Below are 19019 nucleotides of genomic sequence, written 5' to 3' on the forward strand. Positions count from 1 at the left end.
AGTGAATTAGAATGCATTACTGAGGCAGCTGTTCAGAGGCTCAATACTGTACTGTGATAGGAAATCACTTTAGTGCAACATTTTAAATAGAAGAACCATTCCTGTAGGTTGAGTTTTTAATGTTGGAACCCATAATGACCAAAGTTACATCAGTCGATTTTTTTTCCCCCTAAGTTTATGTGTTGTCACATGCATTGAAAATGCAGTGATAGTTGTGTCAGACATAGTACATGAAGTAAGACATTAATACAAAGGTGCAGAAATGCAGAGAGAGAGAGTTGCTACAGAGTAAAGGCAACACATTTTTATTTTTCTAGGGTTTATTCAGAAGTCTGATATTAGTGGGAAAGAAACTATCTTTGAAGCTGGTGATGTGTGATTTCACACTTGTGAATCTTCTTCTTGACAGGAGGGGATGAGAAGAGCATGGCCAAGGTAGGATGAGTCCTTTAATATTTCCAAGACAGTAGGAGTTATAGATGGCGTCGACAGAGAGGAGGGAGGTATGGCCTGAGCCATTTGAAAAACCCTTTGAAATCTCTTGAAAGCAGCAGTTTCCAAACCCTGCAGTGATACACCCTGATAGGATACTTTAATTGGTGCACCTGTAGGATACTAAGCATTGCTGGTGTTCTTTCCTGGTGATTGAATGGACGTGGGTGAACCAGGACAAGTCACTGGAGATGGTTACTCCCTTGATATTTAAAGCTGTCTACTATCTCCATCTCAGCACCATTTATGTAGACCATTATGTCACCCTCTCACAAAAGACAAAGATGCTCAGACTCTGAAAAACCCTATAATATTCTATCTGCATTTGGGAGTTCATAAAATTAATTTACTGCAGTTGTAGGCTCTAATTGCTTTGCAGGACCAAATAGCAAACAGCAAAGCAATTCTTTGGTGTTCATCTTTATCTTGATTCCAGCTTGTTTACTCCTCATAATACAGTTTCGCAGCACTATGTGGAAAGGAAATATATAAAAGTGACATTCCACTTTCGAGCATGCAACTTCTGGTGTTTCTGGGTTCTAAAGGTAGGGATTATGGTCTATATACATGTGCCAGGCTTTCCAATAATAATGTTAAACTCTTGGATACTTTATTGCTTTGTTTGGTTGTTTTATGCCCAAAGGAAGTCATAGATTGACTGATATTGAGGCAGAATAGGTAGAGACCCAGTGGACAAGTTCCCTATGGGCCAATTAGTTTTTGTCTGAGCTGCACAAGCATAATTTAAGTGGAAATTTTCTTAGTGCATCATTTAGCAGAGAGGAAAATAAATAGGAATGTCATTCAGAACATGAAGTGATTGGCTTTTCTCCCTTCCTTATTTTTTTCAGGGAATGTTCTCAGAATCACTTATTAACTGACTTATAGACTGTGCTTCATTGAAGAAAATAATTTTATGTTCTACTTCAACCAGTCTACAATCTCTAGAAGTTAATGCCACAACTCAGGATTTATTTCAGCTTTCTCAAGAAGTTATTTAGCGTTTGTAAGGATCTTTCAATCGGGTCAATAGTAATTCAGTAATTTTTATTCTCATAGGATTTAGGGCTGCCAATCTTTAGTATAATTCAGCTAAATGAATGTTACAAATTATTGACTGCTTGATTTTTCCATAAATAGCTCCTTATCTTGTCACCAACAGTGCTTAACCAGCCTTACTAAAGGTTAATGATAGTTCTTTTCAGAAGAAGGGCAGAATTAAATTGGATATCTTTTTAATAATCATTTTGATCTGGATTTATTGATAACAACTTTAACAAAAGCCTGTTAAGAATCCCATCCACCCACCTGTTAAGAAGATTCATTATAGGATATGGCCCAGAAAATTTCAAATGTGATTTAAATAACACATATTAAGACACACAGGATTCCCCCTACAGCAACTGATCTATGATTTTTTTTAAAATCCAGTCCTTATGTTTCAACTTCATACCTCAGAGCAGCCATTCTCAACCTTTTTTTTGGCTGTCGGTGACCCCCTTAGGACTCTGCTCAAAGTTTATGAGCTCCCTTCCCTGTGAATCAGACAAATTTTGGTTTCTCTGGTACTTCTCTCCGACCAAGTACACAACAACATAAAAAAAATTGTGTTACATGAGGTGAAAAGGAAGCAAGGTTCCCAGTGGGGGGGGGTTGGGGGGCATAGGGCCCCTGTGAGAATGGCTGCCTCAGAGGACAATATGATGTGTTATCTTTTTATTAATTTACTAATTCATAAAACTTAGGTTCCATTGGCGAGGTCATGTTATTATCTATCCATAATTGCCCTCAAGTTACGAGACTTGTTGAACTATTTCAGGATAATTGAAACAAACAATATTACTGCAGGCCTGGAGTCACATGCAGGGTGGACCAAGTGAAGATAGCAGACAGTAGTTAATGGGATGATTTTTTTTTACACCAATTCATTAGTTTTACAGTCATCTTTACTGATACCATCTTTTTCTAAAAAAGGGACTTCAGAATATTTTTTGAATTAAACCATTTTAAATTCTCTGGCTACTTTAAGCTCATTTCTCTGGATAAAGGCTTTTGCACTTCTAATTTAACTGGACCTTATTGAGGTGTATCAAATCATGAGGGGCATGGATGAAGTGAATGCACATAGGTGCATCAATCTAGAAATAGAGGATATAAATTCAAGGTATAATCCTGCCTCTGTCCATCATCCTTCCTTCCTCCCTGGTTCACCAATACTCATCGTCTTCTGTCCAACCCCTCCCTGGTTTACCACATTATGCCAGTTATCTCCCCTTGGCACTCTCAGTCTTCATGGAAGGTTTCAGCCTGAAACTTTGACTATTCTCTTTATCCCACAGATGCTGCTTAGCCTGCTGAGTTCCTCCAACAGATTGTTTGTAGCATTGAAGCACACGTATGCTTGGTTTGCCATGGGAAAATGGCTGGAGAAGTAAAAGCATTTGTCATTTGTAATGAAGGCAAACTAATTTAAATCTTCTACTGTAATTATGTGATCTTGCAATTTGAGAAAACAGTACCATCCATCATCATGAATTGCTTCAAGAGGTTGGTCATGATTAACATTAACTCCAACCTACCAGCCATCCTTGATCCACTCCAATTTTTATATAATCAAAACAGATCCACAGTAGATGCCATCTCTCTGGCCTTGGAAAACCTGGACAACAAGAACATCTACATCAGACTACTATTTAATGACAACAGCTCCACTTTCAACGCAATAGTAGCAAACAAACTTATCCCCAAACTTCACGACCTTGGTCTCAGCACCCCTCTCTCTGAAATTGGATCTACAGCTTTCTATCCCACTGGCCGCGATCAGCGCGGATCTGCAGCAACATCTCCTCCACAATAATTCTCACCACAAGGCTGAGAACTCAGTCCTTTACTATGGTCCCTGTACACTCAGGATGGCATGGCCAAAATACAGCTCCAACTCCATCCATAAGTTCATGAATGACAGTGATCCACATTAACAGTGCTGAGGTGGAGATAGTAGACAGCTTTTAGCTCCTCAGGGTTACCATCTCCATTGACTTGACGTGGTCTACCCATGTCAATGTAATGGCTATGAAAGTGGACCAGTGCCTGTACTTCCTCAGAAGCCCGAGGAAATTCACTTTGTCATCAGCATGCCTTGACAACTTTTACAGGTGCACCGTTGAAAGTACCCTATCCTATCACCGTGTCGTATGGGAATTGTTCTGCTCCATACCACAAGGAAGTTCAGAAGCTAGTGATTATGGCTCCCCTCTTTTCACCATCTATAACTTCAGCTGTCTTTGAATTACAGCCAACATATTAAAAGACTCATCCCACCCCAGTCACACTCCCTTCACTCTCACCCCTCTGCCCGCTCCTGTCCGGAAGAAGATTCACGAGATCACACACCACCAGTTTCAAGGATAGTTTTTTTCCCCCCACTGTTAGTCCTGAACTACCCCAAAATGTTAGGATTCTGTTGCCCTTGCACTGTACCAACTGATCTCTCTCTGTAACTCTGGACTTTGGTGCTTTTGTTCTGTGCCTTACTGGTTGTGGTATGTTTGAGAGGTTGACGCATTTATTTTTCACAAAACAACTTGTATCACTGCATCTTGTTACGTATGACAGTAAATTTGAACTGGGCCTATGGTAGCATAGGTGCAGGTTGAATGTCATCACAAGTGAAACCAGGATGACAGAAAGTTCTCAGCCAAGTGATCATTTTTCTACTTCCTCAATTTCTGGTAAAATATGCTCATCTTTTCTTGGCTAGTAAGCATTAACTGTCGATTGAGTGATTGAATCTATTGACTGGTATGCTGAATCTACAGTGTTCCATCTTATCCATGGTGAAGTTCCACTTGGAAAATTTAGTTTTCCTGTTCTATAATATAATTACAAAGGATCTGAAAAGAGTAAATCAAAATCAGTCGATGGTGAGATTGGATTGAAAATATAAAGTGCATGATGTATGGTGATTATGACAGACGAGCTTTAGGCTGCAGGTACGTTACTGCCTTGCAACCGCTGCAACTGTGCCTGCCTGTCCCGCATCGGACTTGGCAGTCACCAACGAGCCTGTAGCAGACATGGACATACCCCTCCATAAATCTTCGTCCGCGAAGCCAAGCCAGAGAAGAAGACGTTACTGCATCAGACGATGGTGAAGTGGTAATAAGAGACTTACTTCAAAGAGAAAGAGGATGGTCGATGTATATTCCTGGCTCCATGGTATTCAGTAAATACGAGTCAACCATTTTGCTATCACATGAGAGAAACATCTAATCCCTTGAATCCGACTATCTATCCATCAATCCCAGCCTCATTCATCAATTGTAACCCGCTGTAAGATAATATACTGTCAAGTGTGAGAAGGACTTTGACCATAGGACATCACCTGTCATAATGTACCTTGCAGTAGATCCATTTAGTATATTTTGTATTAAACACATTGAATAATAACTGAAATGAAAGTAGTTGCAATATTTTAATATTGACCATAATTCTGTGCTATTCTCTTTTGGCAGAACCATCCAGTTGAATGTGATTGATAAGTATACTAGAAAATCAAGTTAAAATCCAAGTGAGATTGAATTATTTTTTTAGAAAAGGCAGCTGAAAGAAATTCAATAGTAATTTCCAAATGAAATGAATGCTTGAAAGGGGGAAAAATTGCAGAACTATGGGGGTGAAACTGGTTAATGTGGCTGAATCAGATAGTTCTTTGAACAAGCAAACAGTGCTGATATACTTCAATGCCATTTTATATAATAAAGTACATCGTATAACCAATACATCATGTTTATGGTGCTCCAGAGAGACAATATCAGATACAGTATATGTTTTCATGAATTATGAAGCTCACACAGAGAAAAACTTAACACAATGTCAGCTCGTTTATAGCCATGACAATAGGCAGTCCTTGGCAGTGTGATATTTCAAGCTTTATCCGTGGAATTCAATCCATTGCTAAATCAGTTAGGGGCTTCTTTTCGGTGACCTTGGCAGCTGTCAGCTTCAATAATCTGATGACAGTTTAGACACATTTCACAGCTTGACTGTTGAATTTCGTTAACGCTAGTAAAATGTTCAAGCTCAGAATTGCTTTCCTCAGTAAGCAGAAGTAATGTGGCTCTTCAAGGAACTTCTGGAGGCCTCCAAAGAAATACCTGCTCAATGTGGAGGTATTTCAAAATGCACCCTCATGCAAATTATGGTTCTCCTGTGTTTATGCCTCCTTGCTATCCCATTGATCTCCTCCCTTTTCTCTTTCACCCATTGGAGAGGAGAATCATGAGCCAATCTCAAAAAACTAGCAAACCAATCTGCTGCTATTGAGAAGGAACAGGTGCCAGAAACTCACCATGATTATTAACTGTGGGTTTATGGTATTCAGTGAACAACTGAATGTGACTGTCAATTAAGTGTCAGAAAGCCAATCATTACAAGCTTAGTTCCCCATTGTTTTTTTGAGTAAATGTGAGAAATTTTCACTGCAATATACTTTGTCAGGCATGGTACGTCTTGAAGAAAATAAAAAGGGCTAGGTAATTAATCTTCTTTCAGATGTCAAAAATTTTCCTAGTCATTTCCACCTGAGGACACAATGTAACAAGGCAGAAGGACCTAGGAACAAAGGCTGAATTGACACCCACTATAAATCATAACTATCTTTATAAGTAATATAATGGTAAACAGCTTGATTAGCTTGGCAGTAAGCACAACGCTGTTACAGCGCCAGTGACCCGGGTTAGAATCTGGCGCTCTCTGTGAGGAATTTGTACATTCTCCCTCTGAGTGCTTCCGTTTCCTCCCACCATTCAAAACGTACAGAGGTTGTAGATCAATTGGGGTAAATGGTTGGGACAGGCTTGTGGGCCAGAAGGGCCTTTTTACCATGCTGTATGTCTAAAATTTAACATTTAGGAAGCAAAATAAGATGCACTGTTCTTTTGCTTGTCAACATATTTTTCTATAGAATATAAGATTTGAGGATCATTACTGGATTGTGTAAAATAATAGTTAGGCCACAATTGAAGTTCAACTACAGTTCTGATCCACACATTGCAGGAAGGTTGCTCCGGCATTAAGAATGGTACAGGGGAGAATCCAACACATTGTCTTGGATGAAGAATTTTAGTTAATCTGAAATCTCATTGTTGTTTTTGAATAGTCAGCTAAGGAGAATTGTAATCAGGGGGTTGAAGATTATAACAGGACCAGATGGATTTGAATAAGAAACTTGTATTGGAATCAGAGAAGTCAATGTGAGATGTAGATTTAAGATCATAGATAGAAGGGGACAATGATGGAAAAACCTTCACTCTGTGTGCGACAGGAAACTTGGAACACAATGCTTAAAAGGGTGGCAGATGAATAAACCTAACAGATTTAAACAGTATATTTTGAATATACAAACATATGAGGTGAAACACTAAGGATCGCAGATGCCGTGATTGTAGTCAAAACACAGAGAGGCTGGAGGAACTCAGCCAGTCTCGCAGCATCCATAGGAGGTAAAAATATATTACCAACATCAGTAATATACTCCGACTGAGTTCCTCCAGCATCTCTGTGTTTTGACTACAAACATATGAGTTAGATGCAGGAATATAGCTCACCACTTTGCCCCTCAAGCCTCCTCCATCATTCAGTAAGATTATGGATGATAAGGTTGGAATCTCAACTCCACTTGCCTGTCTGCCCACAGTAGCCCTTCACCCACTTGGTCATGAAGTAGCTGTTAACTTCTGCTTTAAAAATATTCAAAGATTGCTTGCACAATTTATTTCCAAAGACACATGACACTCTAAACACTTCATGACCAGATAAAGTTATCTTCTTTACATCCTCCCTATCAAGGCCTCTTATGAATTAACATGTTCCAATGAAGTCACCACACACCATCCTAAACGCCTGGCGTGTCTCATCTTTCTTGCAAAGGCAACAATCCAATTCCAGGTATCAGTAAACTTTCTTTATATCATAGAACATTACAACTCAGTACAGGCCCATTGGTCCACAATGTTGTGCTGACCTATATACACCTACTCAACAATCTAAACCTTCCCTATCGCACACCCATTACCAGGCATTACAGCAGAGAATGGTTTTGATCCATCAACCTCTGGGTTATGGGCCCAGCACAATCTGCTGTGTCACTCTGCTTTAACTAAACAGATCAATACTCAACAACACATAATACTCCAGGTGTGATCTCATAATGGTTTAAAAAAAACTGAAGCATAACCTTACTAATTTTATACTCCTTTCACCTGATGTGTCATAACCTAAAAGGATACCCTCTCCCAGCAATTTAATGAATGACAATTTTTCTTCCTAATAGATCTCCTAGCTTCTATATCAATCCACTGTAACTGAGAAAAAACATTCCACATTGTCATGTTTTCTGTTTAATGAAGTAATTTAATGCACTTCCTGGGATAAAGGCTAAACCCTGCTGGTTTCTGGGAAATGCCCTGGCCAACCATTGTTGATGGCTGTGGTATGTTGGCCCACATGATAGTCTCCTCTATGTTTGGGACTCCTTGTCGGGCAGGCATTTCCTGGTTGACATTGGTGCCAAGATAAGCATCCTACACTTTGCAGGCCTCAACACCCACAAGCAGGGCCCAGCACTGAGGCCAGCCAACAACTCCTACATTCAGACTTTTGGTACCCGCATCATTCTCCTTCAGTTCAGCAACAGCCTCTTTACATGGACCTTCACTCTAATGGCAGTAGCTACACTGCCTGCTTATCGACCTCCAGGATGGCACTTGGTGCACACCAAACTTTTCAGACTCTACCTCTGAGGAAAGCCAAGCTATCCGCCCCCCACCTTGACTCTATAATGATTTCAGACAATGAATTCACCGGCATCCTGGCGGTGTTCCCCTCAATAGTGGCACCACAGTCCTGGCCCCTGACAAATGCCCGGAAGATCCCACAGACACCCTTGAGAACTTGCAGTAAAAACTGGGGTCCCTGGTCCCACAGCAATCTCTACCACAAGGCCAACCCGAACATAACATACCCAGGGACCTAAAAACTTGTCAGTATGTGTCTGTGCGAAGGGGTGCACACCAGCCACCCCTACAACAACCCTACGAGGGGCCCTACATGGTCATCAGGGACAATGGCTCAACTTTTGTCCTCAACTTTGGTGGTAAGGAGGAGACTTTTTCCATTGGCTGCCCGAAACAGGCATATCTGGACTGCAACCAACTGGTCTCCCCTCCTCCCCTGCGACGCAGGGGCAGACTGCCCAAGTCAGTGGTCAATGGCCTGATCATCAGTTCTGGGAGGAGTCGTGTAGCGGCCCGCGCACGGAGACATGGACCGGCCCACAAAATGGCCGACGAACACAGTGACTGCGCAGACCTGAGAGTAACACCGGTCATTGTCCCAGGTGACCTCCCGCACAGCAGAAAGATGGGGAATTGTGGCAGGAACGCTGGCCAATCCAAGGCCGGCACTCCGATGATGCAGGGCCCTGACATCAGCACCTGGGCCCCATATAAATGTGATGGCCAGTGCAATAAACCAGTCTCGACTTCGAGGCTTTGGTGTGCGTGTCCATGCTCGCATAGCTTGAATGCTACAATATTATGATATGATTTTATATATTATCATATAATATATAATCTAATGTGTTCCAGTGGCAGGATTGCTTATCTATCTAGCAAAATAGTCCGATGGTTATGATACACTGCTTCTTGCATTTCATCAAAAGGTCTCTATTGAATTGATTGACCTTATGAAGAGGATTTTGCATTCAGTGAATACGAAATTGAAAATACTCAGGAGAATCAGTGTCTCCCTCTAGACTTTGGACCAGGCATATTTTCATAAGATGGAATAGAAGCTTCCTTTACCATAACCATACCTTCTAGGGTTGGGATTTGGATGTGAATTCTAGTGTTGGAATAAGCCAAAAGGTCATCCCACAATGTGATGTTACTCTGCCTGTATGGTAACACATGATCAACACTGATAGGGCAAGATATAGACAGCAATATGCTCAGATTTGGGAAGATTGGCAAAAGATAATTTTGTGGTGAATGTAAAGGATTATTCAAGGCAATGCTAGTAAAAACTTCTCCACCAAACCTGGAGAAGCTCAGCAGGTCAACAGTGCCCTTTATGTAGCAAAGGTAAAGATAGATAAGTGACATTTTGGGCTTGAGGCCTTCATTAAAGTATGAGAAAGTGCCAGCAGGCATCCCAACAAAAGAGTCTGTGTGGGGGGGGTGATGCGGTAAAGGCAGGAGATGATAGGTGGAGAAAGAAGGGAGGCAACAGCAGCAATGAGGGAGTGGAGGAATGGGTGAGTGGGTGGAAGAACTGGAAAGGGGAGGGGAAAGAAATGGTGAGCAGGTTCAGTGGAAAGCAGTACAGTTGATGTTAATGCCATCTGGCTGGAGAGTGCCCAGATGGAAAATAAGGTGTCGTTCCTCCAATTTTCGGCTGGTCTGGATGGGATAGTGCATAAGTCCATGGACACACACGTGAATCTGGGTGTTGTAAGGTAAAACATCATGAGATGGGAATGTGTAGGGAGTTACCCTGTACAAGGCTGTAACAAGAAGGGGAGGTGTCCTTGTACTCCTGTTAGGTAAAACATCATGAGATGGGAATGTACAGGGCTGTAACAAGATGTGAATGCATCCTTGTACTTACAAGATAAGAGAGACATTGATGGATTGAGAGGCAGGAAGCTAGCAGGGAAAGGATAGCAACAGTTTTAGTCATTGGACAAGTAATGATATGATGATGTTCTAAGCACATATCCAAGGGTATAAAAAATCACCATTTTGCTGATAACGGCAGAATGCATTCTCCGACTAACATGGTTGGTCGCAAGTGTTACAATCCGGTAATAAAGAACAAAGAACCCTGATTTCGACTCAGCCTGGTGTTTGTCTCACTCATTCATGAACAAAGCAGACCTAACAGTGTGTGACTCGGAATTGAAATGGTTGGCTTCTGCGGGGTCACTGTTGCTGAGAACGGTGTGGAGGTGTTGAGCAAAGCAATCTCCCAATCTGAGACCGGTCTCTCCGACGCAGCGAATGCCACAAAGGGTGCACCGGATGCAGTAAGTAACCCCTCTGGATGTACAAGTGAAGTGTTGCTTCACTTGAAAGGCCCGTGTGGGTGTACAAGACACTAATCTGTGGATTTTAGCATATCCCCTCACAATGGGAATGTACTATGTTAAGTATTAAACCAGATGAGGAAGGCTGTGATGGAGAGACAAGAAGAAGAATTGAAGAGTGAAATTGCATAGCACATAACACATTTTCGTTGTTCCTGTTATGTAGGCGAGAAAGGAGCTGGAAATGTTTTCCTTGATAATGAGCACAACAGTAATTAGCACAGCTGTTAGAGCAATGCTATTACAACACGAGCAACCCGGGTTCAAATCCGGTGCTGTCTATCAGGAGTTTGTACATTCTCCCTGTATCTGCATGGGTTTCCTCCCACCCTACTACAGAGGTTATGGATTAATTGGGGTATTTGGGTGGCACAGGCTCTTGGACTGGAAGGGCATGTTACCAAATTTGTGTAAATTTGAAAAAAACTCCAGCTTCCCATAATCTCAACATGGTTTTTTTCTGTAAAAAAATGTATGATTTTGCTATTTTGACTGTCATCTGTTCCCATTAACAGATGTTTTAAGGACCAGTGAACACAGTTTTTAATATTTAGGAAAAAGTTTCAAAGTTGAAATGAGAAAATAGCTTTCCAAGTAAAGAAAAGTTATGATCTACCTTGATTATAGGGAGGGGGGTAGATTAGATTTAGTTTCTAGGTGTTTTTTTTCGTTTATTCTTTTTTATCATATGTTTTATCTTGATTAATTTGGCAAATATGGGTTTAACATGTTTAATGTAGTTTCATCTTTTTTTGTGTATTTGTATGTATGAGATGACTTGTTATGTGCTTTTCTTAAAAGTTTATATGTACGTTTATATGTTAAACTCAATGAAAATATTTTAAAAAGAAAAGTTATGATCAGGAATTCACTGCCTGTAGGGATAGTGAAAACCAAGGGATTTGTAAAGGTCCTAAAAGAATAATCTTCAAGGTGGTGGAAAGAGAACAGGGGAAAGGGAGTAACAAATTGATCTATTAGCAGCTGGCAATAACCCGATGACTGAATGGTCTCTTGCACTATAACAATTCTTTGATCAATGTATGGCAGATTTGCTTCACCAAATACCTCAATATCAGACATGGAAAGTGGAAGTGGGAAGATTAAGAAGTTGCTACAGCATTGTTGACTCACTGTCTGATGTAATGATCGAAACAAGTTGTTATAAGTATCCTTCATTTACAAAAAATACTTATTGCATTGAAACTGGGTTTAATATAAATGAGACATATAACTTTAGGAATCCAAATATACAGTACATTGCCAGTAGGTCCATTTGTTAGGATTTTGGAACGCTGTAGAAAGGAATAAAGTTTTGCAGTGAAGGGAAAGAGCTATTCAGTGCAGAGGACTGTTCAATGAATTTTTTTTAACATTCCTCCTCGCATAAACTATTTAAGAAGAGGAAATACGCAAAGCAAAGGCCCAGAGATAATTAGGCAGAAGTTGTGAGAGAGGTGAAGAGACAGGTAGAGGGAGAAACAATGTGGTGGGGGAGGAGGGGGAGGGAGTAGGGGGGAAATAAAAGTTAGAAAGTGAGAAAAAATTGATTAGAGGAGTTGGTAAAGAAGAAATAGAAACAGTAAAATCAGATGGAGGTGGGGGGTTACTTCAAATTAGAAAATTCAAATGTTCATGCTTTAAGGTTTAAGGCTGTTGAGAAGGAAATGTTACGTTTATTGCTCCTCAAGTTTATATTTATCCTCATTCTGACAGTGGATGAGGCCAAGGACAGAATGTCATGGTACGAATGGTTAGGGAAGTTAATCAGACAACTAGTTAAAATAGCATTACACAAAATGAATTTGTAACAATTTCCCTGAGATTGTGCAATTTCATTCTTTAAAAATTTTATTTATCAAGTCAAGCAAAGTTTATTGTCATTTAATTGCACAAATACAGCCTGACGAAACAGCATTCTCTGATCCATGCAGACGCACAACTAGACATAACACATACAGACAAACAATACATATGCAGGAGAAGTATTCATATTGTTACAGGATATGTTAGAATACATGGGTAAAATATGGCTTTAAAAGAGGTAGATTGTGGGGGTTTAGTTTAGGTTACAGTTCACAGAGTAAAGACATCTCATTTAAAATGCAAGAGCTTTGCAATGTGAGACATTGTGTCACCAGTGACTTTGCAGAGACAATGGAACTGCTTTAGAAAGAACTTCACAAGGAAGTGCAAAGTCCAGGCTCAGATACTGATAAGATCTTTCGAAGATTGGGTTTGGAGCCCTGTAAGAAATCATATGGTTTTTACAAGCAGAGAAAGGAAAAACAGACAGGTGATTTCTCTTTTGAGAGAGAGAGGTCAGTTCTACAGAAGCAGTTGATGCTGCAAAATGACAATTTGGCAGGTTTGTTGAAAATCCCATTTTGAAGATGGGTTAGGAGTTCTGAGTTCAGCTTGTTCAAAACCCTTGTAGTCCTTACAAGAGGAAATGGCTGGCTAGAATGTTTCTCCTGAAATAAGGGAAACAAGAGGAGCTCTGTGGTGACCTGGAAGAAGAAGTTATCATTTGGAAAACCCATGATGGGGCAAGTTTCTTTGGCGAGACACTGGAGTGACTGATTGGAGAAAATCAATTTGTGCATGTCCAACAAGCAACAAATCTCTCTCTGAAACCAACAAGAACCTTCCTGAGCCATAACCATTTAACTTTAAGCACCAGAGCCTGGTGAAATTCATAAATGATAGATTTTGTGCACAGTATAAGAATTGTTGGATACCGGTGAACTTGGAGAAGTGAAAAGTGAATGATTGGACAGTAAAACAGAGAACTTTCCTGAACATGTACACATTACATACTTGTGCACTTAGAATTAGAAGGGGGTTAACTTAGGTTAAGTTAATAGTAATGTTTAAGATTGATCTTGTTATTACGTTTAAAGAAAATTAAAAGCAACTTTTGTTTAAGTAACCATTGTCGGCGAATTTCTACTGCTGCTGGGTTTTGGAGTCCTCTGGGCTCATAACAGGATATACAATGTGAGAGTTTTGGATGGTTAATGTGAACAGCTTATTTGGCCATTCAACATTCTCACTGCCCATGGGATGAAGCTGTTTTTCAGGCTGGTGGTAATGACTCTGATACTCCTTTCTCAACAGGTGTAGCTGAAAGATGCAGTGTAAGGGGAGAAAGGGGTCCTCAATAATTTTGCACACCCTTTTCCCACAGCAATCCTGGTAGATCACATCGATGTGGGGGAAGGGTGACTCTAGTGATCCTCTCTGCCATTCTTATGGTCCTTTGGATAGACCTCCAAACCATTTCTCTGCAGCAACTGTACCACACTGTGATGCAGCTGGCCAGATCTCTCTAGAAAGAGCTCCTGTTGAAAGTTTACATAATGGTGGCCAGTAGCCTTGCCTGCTTCAGTCTTCTCAGGAAGTGCAGTCACTTCCTGACAAGCAAGGAGATGGTGAGTGTTCATGATAGGTCACTAGTTAAGTGAACTCCAAGGAACTTGATGCTCTCCACTCTCACCACAACAGAGTTGTTGATGTGTAATGGAGGGTGATCATTCCTAGTTGTCCTAAAGCCCACAATCATCTCCTTCATTTTGTCCACATTGAAACTCAGGTGGTTACTCTCGCACCATTTCACAAGATTGTCTACCTCTTCTCTGTAGTGCAACTCATCGTTGTTTCTGATGAGGCCGACGATTGTTGTGTCATCTACAAACTTGATGACTCTGTTGGAGCTGGATCTGGTGATGCAGTCGTGGGTCAGTAGCATGAACAGGAGCAGGTTGAGTGCACAGCCCTGAGGTGTGCCAGTGCTCAGTGTGACAATGCTTGACATTCTTCTTCTGACCTGGGCAGATTGTGGCCTTTCTGTTAGGAAGTCAGTTACAGAGAGGGTGTTGAGTCTCAGCGAGGAGACTCTGGGATGTGATCATATTAAAAGCCAAGCTGAAGTCAATGTACAGCAGCCTGGCATATAAGATGTCATTCTTCAGGTGGGTCAGGATGGAGTGAAGGGACAGGGCTATAGCATTGTCTGTGGAACACTTTTGTCTATAGGTGAATTGAGATAGGCCCAGAGTCTTTGAGAGGTGTGTTTTGATCATCACAAGATGCTTGAAATATTTCATAATGGTGGAGGTCAATACCACAGGGCAGTAGTCATTGAGGCATGTTATTATCGCCCTCTTGGGTACCGGAATGATGATGGTTGTCCTCAACCCTATGGGAACAGTGGGCTGCTGCAGTGAGGTGTTGAAGGAGTTCGTGAAGACTTCCGTCAATTGGTCTCTCAGTCCTTCAGTACCTGACCAGGTATGTTGTCTAGACTCACCGCCTTGAGCGGGTTCATCTTGGACAGGGTTCTCCTCACCTTGGCCGCTGATATGCCTGGGGCCCATTCGTCAGGGGGATGCGGAGTTTTATTGGGTGTCATCCTGTTTTTCTCATCAAATTGAGCATAGAAGATGTTCAGTTTGTCTGGAAAGAAGGCGTCATTGTCCTTAACTCGTAAGGTTGACTTGTGATCTGTTATCGTATTTATCTCTTGCCACACAATGCCAGTGTTGCACAGCTGTCTGTGGATCTTCTGCTCATATCCCCATTTTGCCTTCCAGATTTCACGGGAGAGTTCAGCCGTGGCTGATCTTTGTGCCATCCTGTTCCCTGTCCTGAAGACAGCATCATAAACTATGAGAGTTGATCAGACCTCCACATACAACCATGGTTTCTGGTTAACCCTGGTTTTGAAGTTTTTGATCTTAAATGACTTGCTGATGTACATTTTCCTTGAGATTCTGCAATTTCATTCTTTTAAAAAATTTATTTATCCTACACTTCTCAGATTATCACCATGACTACAAGGTTGACTGACAGGTTTGTGCAAAGAATCATTGAGTTGTGGAGTCATACAGCTTGGTAAAATATGCTTTGGCCCAACTCATTCATGCTGATCAAGATGTCTCACTGACTTCATCCCATTTGCCTGCATTTGTCCTATATCTCTCTGATTGTTTCCTATTCACGTACCTGTCCAGATGTCTTTTAAACATCGTAATTGTGCCTGCTTCTCCCACTTCCTATGGCAGCTTGTTCCATCTCTGTGTGAGACTAACTCCTCAAGTCCTCTTCAAATCTTTCCCCTCTCACTTTAAATCTATGTCCTTTAGTTTCAGACCCTCCTACCCCAGGAAAAAGGTAAATACTGAAGGGTGAACCTGGAACTATTGCACCTAATTCTGTCATATGGAGACCAGCAATATTTAAGTAAATACTCCACTAACTCTTTCCATTTTGTCTGCAAATACAAATCTAAACAACCTATCACTTGCAACTCCAACTCTCCACTCCTATTGTATCTGCCTTTGGCTTTTGCTGTTTGTTGTCTAATTGAGCTAAATCGAAATGTAAGGAATAACAAATAATTCTCCAATTCATTTTTAAAAAAATTATTTTATTTTATTTTTTAAAATATGAAACACTTCACAAATTTGCGTGTCATCCTTGCGCAGGGGCCATGCTAATCTTCTCTGTATCATTCCAATTTTAGTATATGTGCTGCCAAAGCGAGCACAAGTAATTCTCCAATTCTTTTTTTTTAAACTTTATTTATTCATTCAAAATACTGAGAGTAAATAACATATACAACAATAAACCAAAAAACATGAACGTTATATTTTATAGAAAAAAAAGAAAAAATGAAAAAAGAAAAGATACCCCCCCCTCCCACTTTAGCCAGTTCTCCTAAGGAGAGTCATAAAGAAAGAAAAAAAAAACTAAGGAAAAATTAAACAGACATATTAAAATCTAATCAACATAAATCAAAATGTAAATATTCTGAATATAACAGCCACTTACTAATAAAAAAGCTATAGTTATCACATGAAACATATGTAATTTTTTCCATTATTAAACAGTATGTCCTCTCATTATGCCATCTATTAATATCAATCATATTTGTATCTTTCCACATACTAAAAATACATTTTTTCTCTACAAATAATGCTAAATATACAAAAGAAAGTTGAAATTTATCTAATCTCAAACCTTTCAGAGGTTGCAAACAGCCCAATAAAGATATTATCAGATCTAAAGGTATTTTAGTCTTATACAGTTTGGATTTATCCCAACCCTTTTTATCCATACCATCCTATAACATTTAATACATAAATTAAATATAACCCTTCTCTGGTACCTTCATAAGAAAAGACTCAAATTTATTCATTTCAGGCAAAATCATATCGCTACCAAACACACATTTTAACAAAGATCAAATTTAAAAATAAAGAAACAAAGAATTCTTATCAATACCATTGCTGTCCCTCATCATTACACTTAATCGAACTGTTTAAACCTCAAACATTAAAAATAGCAAACCTCAACTTTAACATATCTACTAATATTACTAAAGACCAATAATATCTTTATATAAAAACTCAAATCATCGTATCTTGGCCCTTCAATAGGAGAAAAAAAAATCACAAAATAAAAGCTAGATAAAATGAAAAGAAAAAAAAGAAAAGAAAAATTAACAAAACCGCGCCCCCCCCCCCAAAAAAAAACTACCAAAAGGTATTAATCCCTAAACAAAATTTGGGTGTGGATCACCCACCAGTGGCTGATGACTGATAGAACCTAGAACAAATCTCTTCCTCCCCAGCCGAATCAAAAAAAATCTCAAAATATCATAATAACGTAAAAAGTAAAATATGAATAAGAAGATTCTGCTATTCATCCAAGAGGTCCCAAACTTGGAGATCCCATTTCAAAAGAAGTTGGACTCTTTCCATTCCCATTTTTCCCCATTTCTACCATTTCTTCCATTTCCAGAACAACCAGATTTTTCTTTAGGAGACAATGGTGGACTACGTCTTTGTCCTCTTATATCTGGCAATGAATCAGCAAAAATCATTGCTTCTTGATCATCCTCAAAAAACCGAGATTGATAGTCTCCATGAAACACCTTCAACACTGCCGGATAGCGAAAAGTAGATTTATAATCTTTACGCCACAAAACTTCTTTAACTGAATTAAATTGATGCCGACATTGAATAACTTCTTGACTCAAATCAGGATAGAAAAAAACTCTGCTATTCTGAATCAATATCGAAGTTTGTCGTTTTCTCACATTTTGCACCGCCATTCGAAGTATTACTTCTCTATCCAAATAATTCAAACATCGAATTATTACAGGTCTCGGTGGCTGACCAGGTAAAGATGATCTCCTTAAAGTTCTATGAGTCCTTTCCAATACCAAGCCTTCAGAAAAAAATTCTTGCCCTAGTATTTGTGGGATCCAATCTGTAAAAAAACGAAGAGGATCTTGTCCTTCCATACCTTCTGGCAAACCACATTATTCCTTCTACTTTGATTCTCCAAATAGTCTATTTTCCTCTCTAACTCCTTCTCACTTTCTTGCAATTTTATAATGGATTTTTCAACCTTCAACACTTTTTCTGTATTAGAAGACACTTGTTGTTGACATTCCAAAAAAGCAGACTGAAATTTTTAAAAATCTTCACAAGATGCTTCTCCACGTGTTTTAACTGTATTCAATTCTGAACTTGTCCTTTGAGCCAACTCATTCATTATAGGCTGAATGACAGCATTTAACTGCTTACATTGTAATTCAGAAAAGCTCAGCCCTGCTTTCTCTAACGTAGTGGCAGAACCAGGTAACTGCAGCTCCTGCTGCAACTCAACAACAGGCATTTTAACGGTCTTACTGCGGGTCTGGACTCACAGCGACGGCACCCCAACTTCCTCAGGGGGTCGACACTGGCCTCCCCCCGCAGCTCGCAGTTTTTTCAAAAAAACACGGATGAATTCGAGATCTTCAGGTTGAAATGCTTCCTGAAGTGTTTCAGACAATGGCGTCGTCTTCCTGTGTGCTCCCTCCGTTAAAATCGGCAGGCTGCCAGAATCGGGATCCACTTCTTGGGAACACCTACCTTTCTCCAGAGAACGGGTAATTCCAGCGCTGTTCTTCACTTGGTGAGTAGTAGACATTTTTTTTTCAGCTCCCACGGGCAGTCTTTGTAGTTTAGGCACTGAAGAAATTAAACTCGAGGCTGTAGCAAGTTGTTTAGGCCCCAGATCTTCAGTACTTTGAAAATATAACTTCTTCTGCACTTGAGGTTTAATCTTTTTACCATTAATGGCCATAATAGTTCCTTAATACTTTAAACTAAAATTTAAAAAGTTTAAGCTTGAAAACAAAGGGTTAAGAAATGGGTATTTAAAAGTCCGGCCACAGAGGTCGAGATCACACGTCTAGACTTTACGCCATCTTGCCATGCCCCCCGTAATTCTCCAATTCGACTTTTCACTCCTCTCTGGTTCTAATGTTGATTTTATCATTTCTGGTCTTAATTGTAGCCCCTACTTTTACTTGTGGATATGA

General features: G+C 40.0%; 2 long non-coding RNA genes and 1 other non-coding gene across 4 annotated transcripts in view; 1 reads left to right on the top strand and 2 right to left on the bottom strand.

Annotated features, from left to right (window-relative positions):
- The window catches only part of LOC138741531 (uncharacterized), an 80117-nt gene that overhangs the window by 15190 nt on the left and 45908 nt on the right, over positions 1-19019 (bottom strand). Inside the window, exon 4 of one of the 2 annotated variants that reach the window (XR_011343555.1) lies at positions 3072-3151. The exons of the other annotated variant lie outside the window; for it this stretch is intronic. This is a non-coding gene — a long non-coding RNA (uncharacterized lncRNA). The remainder of the gene's footprint in view (positions 1-3071; positions 3152-19019) is intronic. 2 annotated transcript variants of the gene reach the window in all.
- Positions 14382-15400, top strand: LOC138741931 (uncharacterized). Its single transcript, XR_011343898.1, has 2 exons — positions 14382-14613; positions 15235-15400. It is a non-coding gene; the product is annotated as an uncharacterized lncRNA (long non-coding RNA).
- Positions 16084-16190, bottom strand: LOC138742160 (U6 spliceosomal RNA). The gene has a single exon (XR_011343953.1). It is a non-coding gene; the product is annotated as a U6 spliceosomal RNA (small nuclear RNA).

The sequence above is a fragment of the Narcine bancroftii genome, chromosome 8 (assembly GCF_036971445.1).
Source record: "Narcine bancroftii isolate sNarBan1 chromosome 8, sNarBan1.hap1, whole genome shotgun sequence".
Taxonomy (NCBI): Eukaryota; Metazoa; Chordata; class Chondrichthyes; order Torpediniformes; family Narcinidae; genus Narcine; species Narcine bancroftii.